Raw genomic sequence first — 22,079 nt, forward strand, 5'->3', positions numbered from 1 at the left:
GGCCAGAATGGTTTCGGCCGAAACGGTATGTGCCACGTCGACGCGAAAAATCACCACATATGTTCAGCCAGAATTGTTCCGGTTGAAACAGTTACGACTAAAATACCTTTTGATATCACGAAGGGTGACACAGGTTTGTGCTTCCACCTGTATTTTAAAATTTTTTTATTAAAAATATAAATGTCAAACAACCACTCCATCACACTTGCATGTCTTCTCATATTGATCTAAAAATATACCACAATAATTTAAATCTATCTTACATTTAAATATAAATCAACGATTGTGTTATAATAATTTGTTTAATTTCTTTTATAACTTCACATTTATAATGTTTCCGAAATTTATTATCGAATAATACATTATCATTTAAATAAATAAAACAACACCAACGAACAACTTGGTTAAACACCTTTTAGGTCTTCTTTGTAATTTTTTGTTGTTTGGATTCGATAGGATCCCATAACTTAGTGGAAGGATGTCATCTTAACATTGGCGACAATAGTGACTGAAAACCAAATGGGAGGGACCGATCACTCTTAAAAAATTTATATCTAATCTAACTCGCAAATCGTCGCTGCTTTACTGGGCAATGTAAGTGCGCTGCAGAAGTCTGCACTATACACACATCAAAGGAACAATGATATCTTGCTCAGGAGAAAGGCTGAAACAAATTTCCATTACATATTAAAAACAAAGAGTAGGTACGTTTCCATGCCTGACTGGAAAGTGGTTTTTCAGCTCTATTAATTTCGTTGTATATGGGCAATGCACGTTTAAATCTAGCTTTTCTCTTATTATTTTAACGTCTCTACATGTTCAGTTGCAACCTCATCTTTACCCCCAATTTTTTTTTCCTTCCCTATTGTTATCTCAACTCACCATTTCTCATATATCTGATTAGGTGATATCCCATTTTATTCTTTTTGCTCACCGCCTTACATAGTGTTGAATAGATGGCTACGTCTAAGTTTCCCCAAATAATTGGTGTGTTTTGCATGCTTTACGCAATGAATACTCTGTCTATCCCCATTTTTATAGCCCAGTCAGCAGACGTGAACTTCAGCTTTAATGAATCCAACATATGCAATACAAGCGACATTCTCTGCGTAAATGACGCCATAATATCTGAACATAAAATCTATCTCGCAAACAGTACAAATGCTCATTATAAATCGACTAACAAAACAATGGGCAGGGTTGTTTACAACAAGACCATTCAGCTCTCTTCTCTTGCTAGTTTCCGGACGGACATCAAGTTTGTTATGAAATATTATAACAAGAGCCATAATGATGATGACGGAGAAGGTGGAATTGCTTTCTTCATGACTTCTAAAGAAATGGCCCAAAGTGCTCATTCAGCTTATCCATTCGATGGTCTTCCGGGAAATGAATCCAATCTCTCGCCCAACACATTTGGTGTTGCATTTGATTGTTACTCTTACTCTCACTGCTATGTCGAAACATATGCTGCTGGCTTTCTTCCTGATGAGGGATTCAATGAAACCAAATTAGATGAACCGCTATACAATGGTAGTTCATGGACTGCGAGAATAGAGTACAACGATACAGAAAAGTATTTAGAAGTATCTCTCTCAAATGCCTCCAATAGCTCTCTTCCTCAAAAAGAGTTATTTCAGATATTTGATGTCTCTGAATATCTCCCAGAAAATCTTGTAATAGGAATTTCCGCTTCCAGTGAAAATACCAGTCAGACCCACACAATCCTGTCGTGGAGCTTTAATAGCAATACCAAAGCCAGGAATTCTTCCATAAGCTCCATTACAAAGGCCAAGACCAGGAATATAATAATTGTGGCAACTGTAGTGGCACTTTTCTGTTTAACCGGGGCTGTTGTTTCTTGGAGTTTGCTAGTCATTGTGAGGAAGAAAAAGAGATTTGGAAGCAGCACTAGAGAGCCGTGCGAAGAAGATGAGATCGAGCTCGGCATGATTGTATATCAAGGGCCTTGTCGATATAAGCTAGAAGATCTTAAGGCCGGAACTAACAATTTCTGTGAAACTCTAAAGCTGGGCCAAGGAGGATTTGGGGATGTGTACAAGGCTGTTTTTGAAGAAACCAATACAGTGGTAGCTGTGAAACGCATCTCAGAAAAGTCGAGACAGGGAATAAAAGAATTTATCTCAGAAGTGACCATTGTTAGTCGAATAAGACATCGAAACCTCGTTCAACTCTTAGGATGGTGCCATGAGAAAGGTCAGTTGCTCTTGGTGTACGAATACATGCCTAATGGAAGTCTGGATAAACACCTTTTCGGCAAAGGTGATTCTCCCATTCTGCAGTGGTGTCATAGATACAGAATAGCTTTGGAGATAGCTTGCGGACTGTTGTATCTCCATGAAGAGTGGGTTCGATGTATCGTGCACAGGGATGTAAAATCTAGCAATATCATGCTCGATTCCAATTTCAATGCAAAGCTTGGGGACTTTGGTTTGGCACGCATGCTGGAGAACAATCGTCTATTTCAGACAACAAAAGCGGCCGGAACTTTTGGTTACCTTGCTCCTGAGTGCATAATCACGGGAAGAACAAGCCCTGAATCAGATGTTTACAGTTTCGGAGCTGTGGCCTTGGAAATTGCTACAGGAAGGAGAGCAGTAGATGTGAGCTTGGAAGAGCATAATATGAGGCTGGTGGAGTGGGTGTGGGATCTTTATGGTCAAGGCAAAGCTCTGGAGGCTGGAGATGTAAGGCTGTATGGAGAATTTGACGAGACAGAAATGGAACAGTTGGTAGCGATAGGATTGTGGTGCTCTCATCCAGATCCAGCTGAGAGACCCAAAATGAGTCAAGTGGTGAAACTGCTGAAGATGGAAGATCAAGTTCCTCAACTTCCTTCGGCATTACCTGTACCAATATATGCTGCTGTTGAAGAAGAAAACTTTTCTGTGGCTTCGTCATTTACAGCTGGTCCTTCTCAGCCATTGGCTTCGGCCTCTTCTCAAGCAACGACATCTTCCACTTCTGTAGCAGTGGGTCCTCCAAGCAGTACAACGCAACCTTCCTCCTCCTCAAATTCAAGCATACTTCCTATGGTTCTGCACTTCCAAAAGCAAGAATAGTAAGTTTTCTATAATATTCCCCAACTTGGTCTATCATTCGCTTTGCAATTCGTCGATCGGCTGGATTGCTTTGTTTATATCTTTAGAGTTTTCTCTATGGAAATACCTAAGTGAAAGGGGATCTATGGGCTCTGCCTTATAAAGGCCAACAATTGGCATTTGGATAGATGTTTTCTATTAAAATGCTCCGCTGCATAATTTGCTTTTCCAAGTTCATGCTCTGAACTATTCGGCTGTTGCTTTGATTAAAATTTCTCAGTTAAATACAAATGCGTTGGCTTATTCATTGATCACGAGATACAGCTGAAAGCTAGATTAGCTTTGATAATTTCTCTTTCAAGTAGTAAAATCACTTTTAAGTTCAGAAACCATGATATTCAATCTGTAGCGATTGCAATTATGTATGAATAGAGTGTCTGATTTGTCACCAATGATCATTTTTTGTAATAAGGCAAAGCAGAGCTTCCACTCACATATCTGAGATCTATGAGCATGTCCATAATAGTATATGCACGGTAATTGTTTGCCGATATTTAATTTCAAAAGTATAGTCCATTAGTCTTATTTCTTGTCCTGATAGTTTACCACTACCTTTGTTGTTGTTGTTTATACATGCAATACACAATCAAACTTTACGCAAACTAATTACAGTAGGGTCTTTTTGAAATGTGCAAAAGACAATCGTACAGACACTAGTCTCGTTATTATTCCACCATCCTTAAAATAAAGTGAACCATTTATAAACTATTTACACAGATAACTTTCCTTATTATAAAGGTAATAGAATAGGGTCGACTATTTATTCCATCTGTAATTCATGTATTTGCGTCCCCATTGCAAATCCAACTGAGTCATAGCTCATTTTGACGAAGTTATTTATTATTATAATTATATATTCACTGAAAGAGAGTGTATATCTAATGTATTATTTCTTGTAATTTTCTTGCATATCTGTCTATTAAATTGTAATTTAAAAAAAAAAATAGTATATTATTTTAGTAAACAAGTAATCTAAGTTTATTAATATGACATATATAGCTATTGGAGATTGACAACCATGTATAAATAAGGGTGTATTTATTAATAGTATTTTAAATATTATGCACATTACATTTCATAAATGAATATGAAGTGATAATATTTACTTTTTAAGTCTTGTTGAGTTTGTGAAAGAAGAAAATTAAAATTATATGCTTTTGTACATTCTTAAATCCTAATTATTTTAAAGGTTCCTATTGAGCCCCCCACACTAATGCAATTAATAAAGTAATCAATAATCACATGAAGATAATTTACCTTCAGTACAATCTTATCCAAATTTCCTAAAACAAGTTATTAAACCTTTATCAAATACCTTGATCCTACCTATGAGATTTAACGAGCATGTCTAAAGAACAGTGAACTGAAAAGATGTAGGATCTCTTGATCATGTCAAACACTCACTTGCAAAAATACTATCAACATTGAAATATATTATCAATTTGAAGATCTTATATTCTATGTTCACATCATATGAACTTCACATCCAGTCCACATTAAGTCCACAACCATCCAAAATATTTTATCTCCTATATATATCATCTTAACCATCAAAAGTGGTATCAGAGAAAGCATTGTTAGGTTAGGTTTAGTTATGAGGATTAAAAAATAAGAAGAAAAGAAGTTGCCAAGATGCTTCCAAAGATTAATATGGAAACAATAGTTATAGAGGAGATAATCTCTTTCCAATAAAAATGAGTGATTAAGGGAAATCTTGATGCAAGACACTCAATAGTAAAAAGTGACAAAAGAAGACAATTGGTCAAATGATATTTGAGTGACCATGAAGAAGAAGAAGAGGTGGTGAGGAAAACACACCATAAAAAGAATATGAAGGATAAAGAGTTGTTAAAGAGATTAGGTTGCTAACAGTTGTCAAGCAACATGGTTCTAAAATCAAGATTTACCTCCTAATATATTTAGCTAGTGTGAATGGAGAATCTTGCTTCTAGATTTGATAGGAGAAATGAATAAATTCTTCAATTTTGAAGAGATACCTTAGGAATATAAATGAAATTAGGCAAGGAATAAATGAAAATATCATGCATTTCTATAGTGGACTTATATAGAAGATAAGTAAGAAAAAGAAATGCAAGGAAAATATTATATCTTGGGATAGAATGCTAGAAAACTTTGAAGGGAAAATATTACCTAGTTACAATGCCATTATGTGGTATACAATGTTGAAAACTCTTTAAAAAAAGGACATAGATACATGAAGCCCAAAAAATGTGGCTTGTCAGTTTAGCTTTAGATCATCCCACATGGAAGAATATGTTAATAAGGTCACAAGATATTTGAATGCAATAATGTATAAGATAGAGGAAGAAATGAGCCTCACATATCCTAGTATTGTAGAATAATGCTATCGATTTTCCTTAAAGGTTGAAGAAAAGTTATATGGGAAGAAATAGAGGAAGAATAGATGTCAGAGAAAGACAATGGCAATATGAATTCTCCATCATCCATGCATCTCCTAAAAGTGCAAAATCCTTGTGTACTGCCTACCCCCATTTTTCTTTTAGTTATAATACCAAACTCCTTTAGGTCAGTTCTCATGTGTATATGATTTGATTTAGTGGTCCTTGGTTACCTAGTTTGTGGTCCTTGGTTACCTAGTTTGTTGATACTATTTTTGTGATTTGATTATATATTTGATGAGCTACTTTGTACTTGAGTTATTTCATACATTATTGTATTTCTTGATTATTCCTTTGATGATGTTGTTTCAAATGCCTTTATATAATAATTACAATTATGTTCATGATGATTATTATATATTGATTCTAAAAACCTATCCCATACTTACATGTGTATGGTGTACATGTATGTTTTATTTTATGATTGACATATTTGATGTGATTGAGGGAGGGAGTCATAGTCACCTAAGAGTCAAGATCTATATGATTTACTACGCCCTATCATAGCATGTTTAGTTTAGATATTTATACATATGTACATGTTGTCTTTTTTGTAGGTTGCAAGTACCATGCATTTGTTAGTTTGTGGTGACTGATCAGGAAAGTACTATACATATTTCATAAAAAAAATTTAAAATTGGGTTGTGGCCGACATATGGCTAACACATGGCCAACATGTTGTAACCCTAAAGTAGCATAAAATTACTTGTATAAATGGGCTTAGGGTTAGGTGTTTTCATTAAGTTGTGATGCGAAATTGGTTATTGCAGTGGTATTGAGCTGTAAGGGATTACAGATTGTAATCAGGTTGTAATCACTGGATTGTAATAATATTGGACTTGTTGTTTGGTGGGCATAGCCTAGGGATTGGGTGAACCATGTTAAATCTTGGTGCCTTGTATTCTTTTCTATGTGACCTATTATTTTTTGTTACTAGTTATATTTGCATGTAATTGTTATTTTCTATCTGTGGTTTAATCCTAATAGCATTGACTTCCTTGAATTACCAGGATGAGTTTGCTCTATTGCAGTATCTCAATGGTAAAAGATGGGAGATATTTTTCAAGTCCAAATCCTAAACTTGAACCTACTTCTGTTCTAAGCAAAAGGACAAGTAACGTGAATTTGAGAACATTACCAGCGTGTTTGACTTTCATATTTTCTTTTAGTTGAGTTTCTAATTGGAGTATGTGGTGTATTTTTTTATTTTAACTTTAATTATTAAGCCAAGGAAATTAATTTAATTAATTAATTAAACGAGAATCTTAGGAGAGAACTAATATTATACTATATTTAATTATTTAGGAATTAATTAAATAAAAGACTAAAATTTAAAAGACTTAATTAAAAGTATAATCTTTGAAATTAGAAGTAATTATAATAGCTAAGGCTAATTTTGGCGTAACTATAATTATTGAAATGAATAGCAATAATTTTATTGTTGCATTTAAAAATATGACCTTTAAATATTATTATTAGTTAAAATAATAATTATGTTTTCCAAAACACATCTTGCTAAATGAAATGGGAATAATAAAAGAAAGTATTATTCTAGTTAAAGGCACTAAGTGTGCATAAGAGAACTAATTTAATTAAAATAATAAAAGGTTATTTAAGTGAGAGGCTTTTATTTTTGTGATGTGGAGCCTAATCAAAATTGGAGGTTAAATTTTTCTAACTTTATTCGATGTGATTTCCCCCTCGGAATTTACTATGGGGGTTTAAAGGCAACACCCCTTGTGGGATCCTAGGGTAGAGCCCAAGGTGCACTCCCTATTGTAGTATAGAGTGGGGTCAAGGGGCAATGCCCCCATGGGGGTTTTTAGGGGCTTGACTGACTTAATTATTGTAAAAGGCATTAGCTAATATTTTTCTAAGGGCTAAATTATTCTATCCCTCCTTTTGTAAGTGGCCAAAAGCTTGTATAAAATGGCTTAGGGTTAGGGATTTCAATAAAGTATGATGAGATTGTAGCTTCTTGCAGTGGTATTGATTTGTAAGGTATTGTAGATTGTAATCAAGTTGTAAGAACTAGATAATAAGAATATTGGACACACTATTAGGTAGATGTAGCCCAAGGATTGGGCAAACCACATTAAATCTTTGTATTGTGAGTTCTTTAGATGCGATTATTTTCTTATATTGGTTATATTTGGATATAATTATTATTTTTGTGTCATTAATCATAACAAGTGGTATCAAAGAAAGGATTTTTTTTATTTATCCTCTGTAGGATGGTCTCACAGTTGAGTGGGAGTGATGGAAGACAAGGGTACAAGCTAAAGGTTCAAAAGTTTAATGGGAAAAATGTTTAGTTATAGAAAATGCAAATAGAAGACTATATTTATTTGAAGGATTTATGATGCAATGGACAAGTGTGATGTGGCCTAACCAATTTCATAAAGGTGAAAATGTGCAAGGGAAAGGCAATGTTCCCCAAACCCACAAAACAACAACTATCCACTATAAAACTCCTACACCCTCCCAATGACTATGATGGATGTATTTCAATTATTTAAGATGGATTCAAGAGGTTCCAAGTGGTTTCAGACCCCAACCCAATCCTAGCACTCAAGTCCTTCAAAATTGCCTAGTAGGCCTAATTGCCCCCAACTAGGTCTACAGTGAGAAAGATTTGAAGTTTTCTACACACTTTTCCAAAGTACTCTTCAAAAAAAAGGTTTTTAGATACCCATTTCGGCCTTATTCAACATATGCAAAACTCAATATAGGTTGTTTTGGACCAACAACCAAATCCCCAAACTTGGCACCCTTTTTAGGCATAAAATAGGGCAATTTTAAAAAGCAAGTACATGTTACCTATACTTCCTATTAGTGAACAAATAGTCCTTCGAGAAAATGTATGCAATTTTGACCCTGAACGCCCAAGTGAAAGGACAAACTAACACCAACAGTTGGATAGGTTATTATTAGATTAATAACCTTCCTTTGAATTTTATTAGGTACAACTCCCCGTGCAAGATTTACAATGAATTAATTATAGGTACTTTTAACCAGAAAGCACGAAAGGATACCAAGCATCTATCCGTAAACACAGAGTAGACACGAAACCTAAGAATTGAAAAGAAATGAAACAGAATACAACAGATTACACAAAGTTAATTTGCTATACACTGTATCACATAGTGTAAATGAATACCTAACCTCCGCTCTCATGAGAGAATTAAAATTAGAGCTCTAAAAGATGTTTGGAATGTCAACGTAATAAAGAAACAATGACAACAAACTGTAATTTTAGGAAAAATTGGAAATGACTCAAAGTCTAAATTCAGTGGAAGGAAAAATACATTATCAACAAAGTATAATATGTTTAACCTTCAGCCTCCCTTCCCTGACTATAAAAGAACACAAGGAATCCTTTACACATTACAATCAGACCATTATTTAAAGAAAAACAGAAATTTCTTTCACAATATTACATCAATCACCAAAACCTTTTCTCTATCTCAGACACACAGTTCAGAAACAGAAAAATCTGCCCATGCTCTGCCTCTCCCTGTCTCCCAAGGAAATAAAAATGATTTTTGCAAGATCTCCTCCCTGCCTGAAGCCCAAATTCTGCAGCCTAGAAGAAGCTAGCAAGAAGAATTGAACAGGAAAAAGAATGGGACCTCCTGTAGCACAAAGTCTTAGAGAAATCCAATCTTCCCTCCTATCACTGTATTCACAGCCTCTGTTCTATTGTAGCCCAAAGTCTCCTAGCCAAAACTCAGAAAATCGGAACCCCTTCTATATCTTACCTTCTCAATTAAATAGAATTCTGCATGAATCCCCCTTTTAGTTCCTGTAACTGCTTCTTGCCAGCTATTTCTTTACACATTCCCAAGAAGTTTTTCATTTTCCCTCATCAGCTTACTTTCATAAAGTTTATTAAAGTTTATTCTCATCAATAATAATCTTTTTCAAAGTTATTTCAATGACCTTTCAGTTTTACAATATTTCCCTATGTGAGAGTCTCCAAAGATTATTAACCAAAGTTCTAACATCTTCATGTGGCTGTATCTGCTTTGGACAAGTGTACATAACTAATTGACATGTGTCAATTAATGATTTTTCATCTTTGGATTACATTTCCTTGGATATAATATTCAATTTTATATCTTTGCAAATTCATGGCCCCTATGACATACTCATGCTGACAGGTGGCACTTGCTGGTGATGATGTTCTATCATGCTTTTATAACTACCATTGATAGTTTTGATAGTGTCCCACTCAATCAGTCGTAACTCATTAACTATGAATGAGTTTGAAAAAATATTTGGTCAGATCATGTGTAACTTTCTTCTTAGAAACATATCTAAAATTGAGCCAAATCTAACGGTTTGATTGGAAGTTATGGGCCCCACATTGAGACGCAATTTGATTGTCTGCATTTTGTAATTGTTAATTGCTGAGCCGATAGAGGCATGAATAGAAACCCATAACTCTTGATCCATAAGTAATCTCATAAAAAATTTTGGAAAAGATTTAGATAACTAGATTTTCCAACAAATACCTTAAATTCAGCATGATCCAACGGTCTGATTGAGAGATATGGCCTTTGAAATATGACTATTTTCTGCCATCTGCAATTTATGACTATTATTTCTGATCTGATAGTGGTGCAGTCAAGAACCTGTAACTTTTGATCCATATGAAATATAATAATACGATTTGGTGAATATTTACAAAACTAGGTTTTCCAAGAAATATCTAAAATTCAGCCAAATCCAATGGTTATATTTGGATTTATGACTTTTCAAATATGACATTTTTTTGTCATCAGAGAATCTGTGTTTGCATGTTGTATTCTTGCATGGTGTTTTAGGCTTGCTGTCATAGGAGCACCGAAACTTGTCTTTATTAATGCTTATAGACATAGGCTCTATTGCACATTCTATCAAAGAGTTTTATACCATTTCCATTGATTAGCACATTGAGAAGAATTGGCTATCGAGTTCTTCACACAGGGAAGGATGTGCTAAATAGCATGCTGAGGATCTAAAATTCTACAAAACTTTGTCACCTTTCTTGCAGCCACAATATGCACTTCTACTTAATCATTCGTGAATCATTCACCAATAGCAAGCCTCTTTATAGGTGGAATAAACCAATTGATCAAATCACCCTTCTTCATCTAAGAACTAATTTGGCATAGTGGTTCAACATTTTGTTTTTTGACACTGATTCCATTCTCCAGTTGGTGGTCGATAATCTAGACCAGTAGAAAGAAACAGTGGCCAGATGATATATAGATAGGACTCACAAAATAGTTATCCAGTTCTCCAGTGAATTTTTATTCAGATGACCATAACTCAAATCCTGTGGAGAATATATAGTCAACAACAGAAATTTACTAAACCCAGCTGTGAATCCTAATGTAGAACTGTTGTCAACAAAAGTAAAACTGCCATTGAACCATACATGTGAGCTTCTCAAAACAGATCATCGAACCTCTAAATTACTATACTGAATCATTGAACTTGACAATTTTGATCCAGGACTTGAATCTGCAAGATGAACCAGTGAACCACCTTGTGCTTCTGAACCATCGAACTACTTTGAACTACTTTGAACTTCAGCTCGAAGTGGTTCAAAAACACTGAACTTGAAGTTTTACTTTGATTGTATTGAACCTGCAGGATGGGTTATTTGGACCACTAAACCATTTTGAACTACTTTGAACTACTTCAAACTTCAGTTCGAAGTGGTTCAAAGAGGTTCAACATCTGGAACTGAAAGCTTTAAAACTGTGACCATATTGGGTACTAACACTTCCAAAGATTCTGAGTTTCAAAAGTCCTCTAAAATGATCCCAATCAAAGGAAAATCAAATAAATTTGACTTCCCAACCTCTGCAAAAATGAAACCCCCAATTTGGCCTCTTACAAACCCTAAAATCTAGGCCTTTCTCAATGTGTGACCTCCCAAGACAATATCAACCAACTGAAGGTTTATTATCCATGTATAAGGTATATTTAGATGATATATACCATAAAATAACCCTCTCCAATGGATAGATCTCCAGCTACTACACTCTAGGCATGTATTTCATGCACCTACAACCACCAAACACCCATTAGAAGCCTCCATTCGTGCAAAATCTTGGCCAATAATTTTTAGAAGGATTATTTACAATAGAATATAAGTTAATTCTATGGGCATCAAATTCTTTCATCCATGGAATGACCAAATGCTTCCAAAGTGCCCAAAACTTGCACAAATTGTTGCAAAAGTTGCTTGAAATCAACACTTTTGGTAAAATAAAGACCTATTTGTTTTAATGCACCAGAAATGGTTTAGATATCATCCCAATAGGTTCAAAATATCAATACAAAAATAAGAAACCAATCTAATCAATCTAAACAATGCAAACTGCTCAAAAATGGAGTTTTATTGCATTCAAATGGTCAAATCTGTACATTTGTTGGTAAATCTATACCAATGCTCCTCCTTGGTGATCCTATACCTTTACCAAGATATACAGGACATACAAAAACTTTCCCAATCATATTTCATTGGTAGGAATCCATAACAAAGGTTAAAACACTCAAATATTTATTTTCCCTCCAAATCTAGTATATAGTCGTTAAGATTCAAAATTTGAATTAAAAACCTTATAAAATTATTTTAACTCATATTATATTGGTTTCTACCACTTAGGAATTATTCTAATAAGTGGTCCTAGGATCCCTATGGACATATGTCATCATTTATTGGGTCGAAGGGGGTCATAGGTCAACCTATGATGCCATTTGACCCATAAGAACGATTCTATTATATTCTTAGGGGTCCTACGACCCCTAAGGACATATGTCATCATTTAATGTGTTGAAGGGGGTTATAGGTCAACCTAAGACCCCGTTTGACCCATAAGAATGATTCTATTATGTTTTTAGTGTTCCTAAGACACCTAGGAACATATGTCATCATTTAATGAGTCAAAGGGGTTCATAGGTCAACCTATGGCCCCTTTTGAGCCATAAGAACGATTCTAATATGTCCATAGGGGTCTTAGGACCACTTATGACATATGGCATCATGTAATGGGTCGAAGGGGATCATAGGTCAACCTACGACCACCTTTGACCTATAAGAACTATTCTAATATGTCCCTTGGGGTCCTAGGACCCTTAGGGACATATGTCATCATTTAATGGGTTGAAAGGGGTCATAAGTCAACCTATGACCCCATTTGACCCATTTGAATGATTCTATTATGTCCCTAGGGGTCCTAGGACCCCTAAGGACATATGTCATCATGTAATGGGTCGAAGGGGGTCATAACTCAACCTATGACCACCTTTGACCCATAAAAATGATTCTAATATGTCCCTAGGGGTCCTAGGACTCCTAGGGACATATGTCGTCATTTAATGGGTCGAAGGGGGTCATACGTCAACCTATGACCCCCTTTGACCCATAAGAATGATTCTATTATGTCTCAAGGGGTCCTCACATATGTCATCTTGTAATGGGTTGAAGGCGGTCATAGGTCGACCTATGATCCCCTTTCACCCATAAGAATGATTCTAATATGTCCCTAGGGGTCCCCTTAGGGACATATGTCATCATTTAATGGGATGAAGGGGGTCACAAGTCAACCTATAACACCCTTTGACCCATTTGGATGATTCTAATATGTCACTAGGGGTCCTATGACCCCTAGGGACATATGTTGTCATGTAATGGGTCGAAGGGGGTCATAGATCAACCTGTGACCCCCTTGGACCCATAAGAATGATTCTATTATGCCCCTAGGGGTCCTAGGACCACTATAGACATATGTCATCATTTAATGGGTCAAAGGGGGTCATAGGTTGACCAATCAAAATGATTCTAATATGTCCCTAGGGGTCCTAGGACTCCTAGGGACATATGTCATCATGTAATGGGTCGAAGGGGATCACAGGTCAACCTATGACTCCCTTTCACCCATTTTAACTTTTCTATTATGTCCATAGGGGTCCTATGACCTTTAGGGATATATGTCATAATGTAATGGATTGAAGAGGGTCATATGTCAACCTATGACCCCCTTTGATCTATAATAACGATTCTATTATGTCCCTAGGGATCCTATGACCCCTAAGGACATATGTCATCATGTAATGGGTCGAAGGGGGTCATATGTCAACCTATGATGCCCTTTGACCCATAAGAACAATGTTATTATATTCCTAGAGGTCCTAGGACCCCTACGGACATATGTCATCATGTAATGGGTCGACAGAGGTCATAGGTCAACCTATGACCCCCTTGGACCCATTTGAATGATTCTATTATGTCTTTAGGTGTCTTAGGACCCCTACGGACATATGTCATCATGTAATATAGTTGAAGGGGGTCATAGGTCAACCTATGACCCACTTTGACCCATAAGAATGATGTTATAAGTTCCCTTGGGGGCCTAGGACCCCTAGGGACATATTTCATCATGTAATGGGTCGAAGGGAGTCATAGGTCAACCTATGACCCCATTTGACCCATAAGAAGGATTCTATTATGTCTGTAGGGGTCCTAGGACCCCTAGGGACATATGTCATCATTTAATGGGTTGAAAGGGGTCATAGGTTAACCTATGACACCCTTTGACCCATAAGAATGATTGTATTATGTCCTTAGGGTTCCTAGGACCCCTAGGGACATATATTGTCATGTAATGGGTCGAAGAGGATCATAGGTCAACCTATAACCCCTTTTGACCCATAAGAAGGAGTCTATTATGTCCATAGGGGTCCTAGGACCCCTAGTGACATATGTCATCATTAAATAAGTTGGAGGGGGTCATAGGTCAACCTATGGACCCCTTTAACCCATAAGAATGATTCTATTATGTCCCTAGGGGTCCTAGGACCCCTATGGACATATGTCATCATTTATTGGATCGAAGCGAGTCATACGTCAACCTATGATCCCATTCGACCCATAAGAATGATTCTATTATGTCCCTAGGAGTCCTGGACAATATCGTCATGTAATGGATCAAAGGGGGTCATAGGTCCACCTATGACCCTCTTTGACCCATTTCAACGATTGTAATATGTATCTAGGGGTCCTAGGACCCCTAGGCACATATGTCGTCATATAATAGTTTGAAGGGGGTCATAGGTTGACCTATGACCTCGTTGGACCCAAAAGAAAGATTCTATTATGTCCCTAAGCGTCCTAGGACAACTAGGGACATAAATCATCATATAATGGGTCAAAGGGGGTCATAGGTCAACTAATGACCCCCTTTGACCCATAAGAACGATTCTAATATGTCCCTAGGGGTCCTGGACATATGTTGTTATGTAATGGGTCGAAGGGGTTGATAGGTCAACCTATGACCCCTTGGACCCATAAGAATGATTCTATTATGTCCCTAGGGGTCCTAGGACCCCTAGGGACATATGTCATCATGTAATAGGTCAAAAGGGGTCATAGGTCAACCTATGACCCCCTTCAACCCATAAGAAGGATTTTGTTTTGTCCGCAGGGGTCCAAGGACCCATAGGGAAATATGTCATCATTTAATTGGTTGAAGGGGGTCATAGATCAATGTATGACCCCCTTTAACACATAAGAATGATTCTATAATGTCCCTAGGGGTCCTAGGACTGCTAGGGACATATGTCATCATTTATTTGGTCGAAGGGGGTCATAGGTCAACCTATGACCCCTTTTAACCCATAAGAATTATTCTAATATGTCCCTAAGGATCTTAGGACCCCTAGGGACATATTTCATTATGTTATGGGTTGAATTGGGTCATAGGTCAACCTATGACCCCCTTTGACCCATAATAATGATTCTAATATGTGCTTAGGGGTCCTAGGAACCCTAGGGACATATGTCATCATGTAATGGGTCGAAAGGGGTCATAGGTCAACCTATGACCCCCTTGCACCCATAAGAACGATGCTATTATATCCCTAGGGGTCCTAGGACCCCTAGGGACATATGTCATCATGTAATGGGTCGAAGGGGGTCATAGGTCAACCTATGACCTCCTTTGACCCATAAGAAGGTTTCTATTATGTCAGTAGCGATCATAGGACCCTTATAGACATATCTCATCATTTAATGGGTCAAAGGGGGTCATAGGTTAACCTATGACACCCTTTGACCTATAAGAACGATTTTATTATGTCCTTAGGGATCCTAGGACCCCTATAGACATATGTCATCATGTAATGGATCGAAGAGGATCATAGATCAACCTATGGCACCATTTGACCCATAAGAAAGATTCTACTATTTTCGTAGGGGTCCCAGGACCCTTAGGGACATATGTCATTATTAAATGGGTCGAAGGGGGTCATAGGTCAACCTATGACCCCCTTTGACCCATAAGATAGATTCTATTATGTCCCTAGCAGTCTTAGGACCCCTATGGACATATGTCATCATTTATTGAGTCAAAAGGGACATATGTCATCATTTAGTGGGTCATAGATCAACCTATGACCCCCTTTGACCCATAAGATTGATTCTATTATGTCCTTAGCGGTCGTAGGACCCCTATGGACATATGACTCTATTTGACCCATAAGAAAGATTCTATTATGTCCCTAGGGGACCTAGGACCCCTAGGGACATATGTCATCATTCGATGGGTCGAAGGGGGTCACAGGTCAACCTCTGACCCCCTTTGAACTATTTGAAAGTTTCTAGTATGTCCCTAGGGGTCGTAGGACCCCTAGGGACATATGTTGTCATTTAATGGGTTGAAGGGGGTCATAGATCAAACTATGACCCCCTTTGACCCATACAAACGATTCTATTATGTCCCTAGGGGTCCTAGGACCCCTAGGGACATATGTCATCATTTAATTGGTTGGAGGGGATCCTAGTTTAACTTATGAACCCCTTTGATCCATAAGAATGATTCTAATATAATGGGTCGAAGGGGGTCATAGGTCAACCTATGACTCGCTTTGACCTATTTAAACAATTCTAATATGTCCTTAGGTGTCCTAGCACCCCTAGGGACATATGCCATCATGTAATGGATCGAAGGGGGTCATAGGTCAGCCTATGACCCCTATGACCCCCTTTGACCTATCAAAAGGATCCTATTATGTCCGTAGCCATCCTAGGATGCCTAGAGACATATGTCATCATTTAATGGGTTGAACGGGGTCATAGGTCAACCTATGACCCCCTTGGACAAATAAGCATGATTCTAATATGTCCCTAGGGGTCCTAGTACCTCTAGAGACATATGTCGTCATGTAATCGGTCGAAGGGGGTCATAGGTCAAGCTAAAACTGCCTTTGACCCATAAGAATGATTCTATTATGTTCTTCGATGTCCTTGGACCCCTAAGGACATATGTCATCATTTAATGGGTCGAAGGGAGTTATCGGTCAACCTAAGACCCCTTTTGACCCATAAGAATGATTCTATTATGTTCATAGGGGTCCTAAGACCCCTAGGGACATATGTCATCATTTAATTGATAGAAGCGGGTCGTAGGTCAACCTGTGGCCCCCTTTGAGCAATAAGAATGATTTTAATATGTCCATAGGGGTCTTAGGACCCCTTACGACATATGTCATCATGTATTGGGTCGAAGGGGGTCATATGTGAACCTACGACACCCTTTGACCCATAAGAACGATTCTAATATGTCCCTTGGATTCTCAGAACCCCTAGGGACATATGTCATTATTTAATGGGTCGAAGGGGGTCATAGGTCAACCTATGACCTGCTTTGACCCATAAGAAGGATTATATTATGTTCGTAGGGGTCCTAGGACCCCTAGTGACATATGTCATCATTAAATGGGTCGAAGGGTGTCATAGGTCAACCTATGGCCCCCTTTGACCCATAAGAACAATTCTATTATGTCCCTAGGGGTCTTAGGACCCCTATGGACATATGTCATCATTTATTGGATTGAAGAGGGTCATAGGTCAACCTATGATCCAATTTGATCCATAAGAACGATTCTATTATGTCCCTAGAGGTCCTAGACATATATCGTCATGTAATAGATCGAAGGGGGTCATAGGTCAACCTATGACTCCTTAGAACCCATAAGAAGGATTCTATTATGTTCCTAGGGGTCCTAGGATGGCTAGGGACATATATCATCATTTAATGGGTCAAAGGGGGTCATAGGTCAACCAATGACCCCCTTTGATCTGTAAGAACAATTCTAATACGTCCCTATGGGTCCTGGACATATGTCATCATGTAATGGCTCGAATGGGGTCATAAGTTGACCTATGACCCCCTTGGACCCATAAGAACGATTCTATTATGTCTCTAGGGGTCCTAGGACCCTTTGGAACATATGTCATCATGTAATAGGTCGAAGAGGGTCATAGGTCAACCTATGACCCCGTTCGACCCATAAGAAGGATTTTGTTTTGTCCGTAGGGGTCCTAGGACCCATAGGGACATATGTCATCATTTAATGGGTCGAAAGGGGTGATAGCTCAATCTATGACCCCCTTTAACTCATAAGAATGATTCTATAATGTCCCTAGTTGTCCTAGGACCGCTATGAACATATGTCATCATTTATTTTGTCGAAGGGGGTCATAGGTCAACCTATGACCCCCTTTGACACATAAAAATTATTCTAATATGTCCCTAGGGGTCTTAGGACCTGTAGGGACATATTTCATTATGTTATGGGTCGAAGTGGGTCATAGGATAACCTATGACCACCTTTGACCCACAATAATGATTCTATTATGTGCTTAGGGGTCCTAGGAACCCTAGGGACATATGTCGTCATGTAATGGATCAAAAGGGGTCATAGGAGAACCTATGACCCTCTTGCACCCATAAGAACGATGATATTATATCCCTAGGAACATATGTCATCATGTAATGGGTCGAAGGGGATCATAGGTCAACCTATGACCCCCTTTGACCCATAACAAAGATTCTATTATGTCAGTAGTGATCATAGAACCCCTATGGACATATGTCATCATGTAATGGGTCGAAGAGGATCATAGGTCAACCTATGGCGCCCTTTGACCAATAAGAATGATTCTATTATGTCCATAGGGGTCCTAGGACCCCTAGGGACATATGTCATCATTAAATGGGTCGGAGGGGGTCATAGGTCAACCTTTGACCCCCTTTTACCCATCAGATTGATTCTATTATGTCCTTAGGGGTCCTAGGACCCCTATGGACATATGTCATCATTTATTGGGTCGAAGGGGGTCATAGGTCATCCTATAACCCCATTTGACCCATAAGAAAGATTCTATTATGTACCTAGGAGACCTAGGACCCCTAGGGACATATCTCGTCATTCGATGGGTTGAAGGGGGTCACAGGTCAACCCATGACATCCTTTGAACCCTTTGAAGGATTCTAATATGTCTCTAGGGGTCGTAAGACCCCTAGGGACATATGTTGTCATTTAATGGGTTGAAGGGGGTCATAGATCAAACTGTGACCCCCTTTGACCCATACAAACGATTCTACTATGTTCCTAGGGGTCCTAGGACCCCTAGGGACATATGTCGTCATTTAGTTGGTTGGAGGGGATCATAGTTCAACCTATGACCCCTTTTGACCCATAAGAACGATTCTAATATGTCCCTTGGGGTCTTAGGACCCCTAGGGACATATGACGTCATTTAATGGGTCGAAGGAGGTTATAGGTTAACCTATGACCCCCTTCGACCCATTTCAATTATTCTATTATGTTTCTAGGGGTCCTAGGACCCCTAGGGACATATGTCATCATGTAATGGGTCGAAGGGGTTCAGAGGTCAACCTGTGACCCCCTTTGACCGATAAGAATGATTCTATTATATTTGTAGGGGTCCTCGGACCCCTAGGGACATATGCCATCATTTAATGAGTTGAAGGTGGTCACAGGTCAACCTATGACCCCCTTCGACCCATAAGAATGGTTCCAATATGTCCCTAGGGAACCCTAGAGACATATGTCGTCTTGATGCATTTGAACAATTCTATTATGTCCCTAGGGGTCCTAGGACCCCTAGGGACATATGTCATCATGTAATTGGTCAAAGGGGGTTATAGCTCAACCTATGACCCCCTTTGACCCATAAGAACAATTCTAATATGTTCCTAAGGGTCCTAGGACTCCTAGGGACATATGTCATCATGTTATAGGTCGCAGGGGGTCATAGGTCAACCTATGACCCCCTTTAACACATAAGAATGATTCTATTATGTTCCGAGGGGTCCAAGGACCACTGGGGACATATATCATCCTATAATGGGTTGAAGGGGGTCATAGGTCAACCTATGACCCCCTTTCACCCATAAGAATGATTCTAATATGTCCTTAGGGGTCCTAGGATCCCTAGGGACATATGTCATCATTTAATGGGTCGAAGGGGGTCACAGGTCAACCTATAACCCCCTTTGACCTATTTGAACAATTCTAATATGTCTCTAGCGGTCGTATGACCCCTAGGGACATATGTTGTCATGTAATGGGTCGAAGGGGGTCATAGATTAACCTATGACCCCCTTGGACCCATAAGAATGATTCTATTATGTCCCTAGGGGTCCTAGGACCACTATGGACATATGTCATTATTTAATGGGTCGAAGTGTGTCATAGGTCAACCTATGACCCCCTTTAACCCATCAGAATGATTCTAATATGTCCCTAGGGGTCCTAGGACCCCTAGGGACATATGTCATCATGTAATGAGTCGAAAGGGATCATAGGTCAACCTATGACCCCCTTTGATCCATTTTACCTATTCTATTATGTCCATAGAGGTCCAATGACCCCTAGGGACATATATAATCATGTAATGGGTCGAAGAGGATCATATGTGAACCTATGACCCCCTTTAACCTATAATAATGATTCTATTATGTCCTTAGGGGTCTTATGACCCCTAGGGACATATGCCATCATGTAATGGGTCGAAGGGGGTCATATGTGAACTTATGAACCCCTTTGACCCATAAAAATAATGCTATTATGTCCTTAGAGGTGCTAGGACCCCTACGTACATATGTCATCATGTAATGGGTCGAACGAGATCATAGGTCAACCTATTTCCACCTTTGACCCATAAGAAGGATTCTATTATGTCCGTAGGGGTCCTAGGACCCCTAGGGACATATGTCATCATTTAATGAGTCAAAGGGTGTCATAGGTCAACCTATGACCCCCTTGGACCCATAAGAATGATTCTATTATGTCTCTAAAGGTCTTAGGAGCCCTAGGCACATATGTCATCATGTAATGGGTCGAAGGGGCTCATAGATCAACCTATGACCCCCTTTCACCCATAAGAAGGATTCTATTATGTCCGTAGGCATCCTAGGACCCCTAGGGTCATATGTCATCATTTAATCGATCGAAGGGGGTCATAGGTCAACCTCTGACCCCCTTTGAACCATAAGAATGATTATATTATGTCCCTAAGAACATATGTCATCATTTATTGGGTTGGAGGAAGTCATAGGTCAACCTATGAACCTCTTTGACCCATAAGAATGATTCTAATATGTCCCTAGGTGTCCTAGGACTCCTAGGGACACATGTCATCATGTAATGGGTCGAAAGGGGTCATAGGTCAACCTATGACCCCCTTTGACCTATAATAATGATTCTATTATGTCCCTAGGGGTCCTAGGGCCCCTAGGGACATATGTCATCATGTAATGTGTTGAAAGGGGTCATAGGCCAACCTATGACCCCCTTTGACCCATAAGAATAATTCTAATATGTCCCTAGGGGTTCTAGGACCCCTAGGGACATATGTCATCATTTAATGGGTCGAAGGAGTTCATAGGTTGGACCCCTAGGGACATATGTCATCATTTAATGAGTTTAAGGGGGTCATAGGTCAACCTATAACCCCCTTTGACCCATTTGAATGATTCTAATATGTCCCTAGGGTTTTGAACACCCCTAGAGACATATGTCATCATGTAATGTGTCAAAGGGTGTCATAGGTCAACCTATGACCCCCTTTTACCCATTAAAATGCTTTTAATATGTCCCTAGGGGTCTTATGACCCTTAGGGACATATGTCGTCATGTAATGGGTTGAAGGGGGTCATAGGTCAACCTATGACCCCCTTTGACACATAAAAATGATTCTTTTACGTCCCCAGGGGTCCTAGGACCACTAGGGACATATGTCATTATTTAATGTGTTGAAGGGGGTCATAGGTCAACCTAGGACCCCATTTTACCTATAAAAATAATTCTAAGATGTCTTTAGGGTTTCTAGGACCCCTAGGGACATATGTCATCATTTAATGGGTCGAATGGGGTCGTAGGTCAACCTATGACCCCCTTTAACTCATTTGAATGATTCTTATATGTCCTTAGGGGTCCTAGGACCACTAGAGATATATGTCATCATGTAATAGGTTAAAGGGAGCCATCAGTCAACTTATGACCCCCTTTGACCCATAAGAATGATTCTAATATGTCCCTAAGAGTCCTATGACCCCTAGGGACCTATGTCCTTATGTAATGGGTTGAAGGGGGTCATAGGTCAACCTATTACCCCCTTTGACCCATAAGAACAATTCTATTATGTCTCTAGGGTTCCTAGAACCCCTAG

At 38.5% G+C, this 22,079-nt stretch overlaps 1 pseudogene across 2 annotated transcripts; it reads left to right on the top strand.

Moving 5' to 3' along the window:
- The first annotated feature begins 434 nt into the window (after positions 1-434).
- LOC149559437 (L-type lectin-domain containing receptor kinase IX.1 pseudogene) lies at positions 435-3,373 on the top strand (annotated as a pseudogene). 2 transcript variants are annotated; one of them, XR_016365151.1, is made up of 2 exons: positions 437-704; positions 1,199-3,373. The product of XR_016365151.1 is annotated as an L-type lectin-domain containing receptor kinase IX.1 pseudogene, transcript variant X2 (transcript). The 2 variants fall into 2 exon arrangements; XR_016365150.1 differs by having other exon boundaries at positions 435-3,373.
- The last annotated feature ends 18,706 nt before the right edge of the window (positions 3,374-22,079 follow it).

The sequence above is a fragment of the Cupressus sempervirens genome, chromosome 5 (genome assembly GCF_028749045.1).
Source record: "Cupressus sempervirens isolate cs-2001-9-10 chromosome 5, ASM2874904v1, whole genome shotgun sequence".
In the NCBI taxonomy this organism is placed as follows: Eukaryota; Viridiplantae; Streptophyta; class Pinopsida; order Cupressales; family Cupressaceae; genus Cupressus; species Cupressus sempervirens.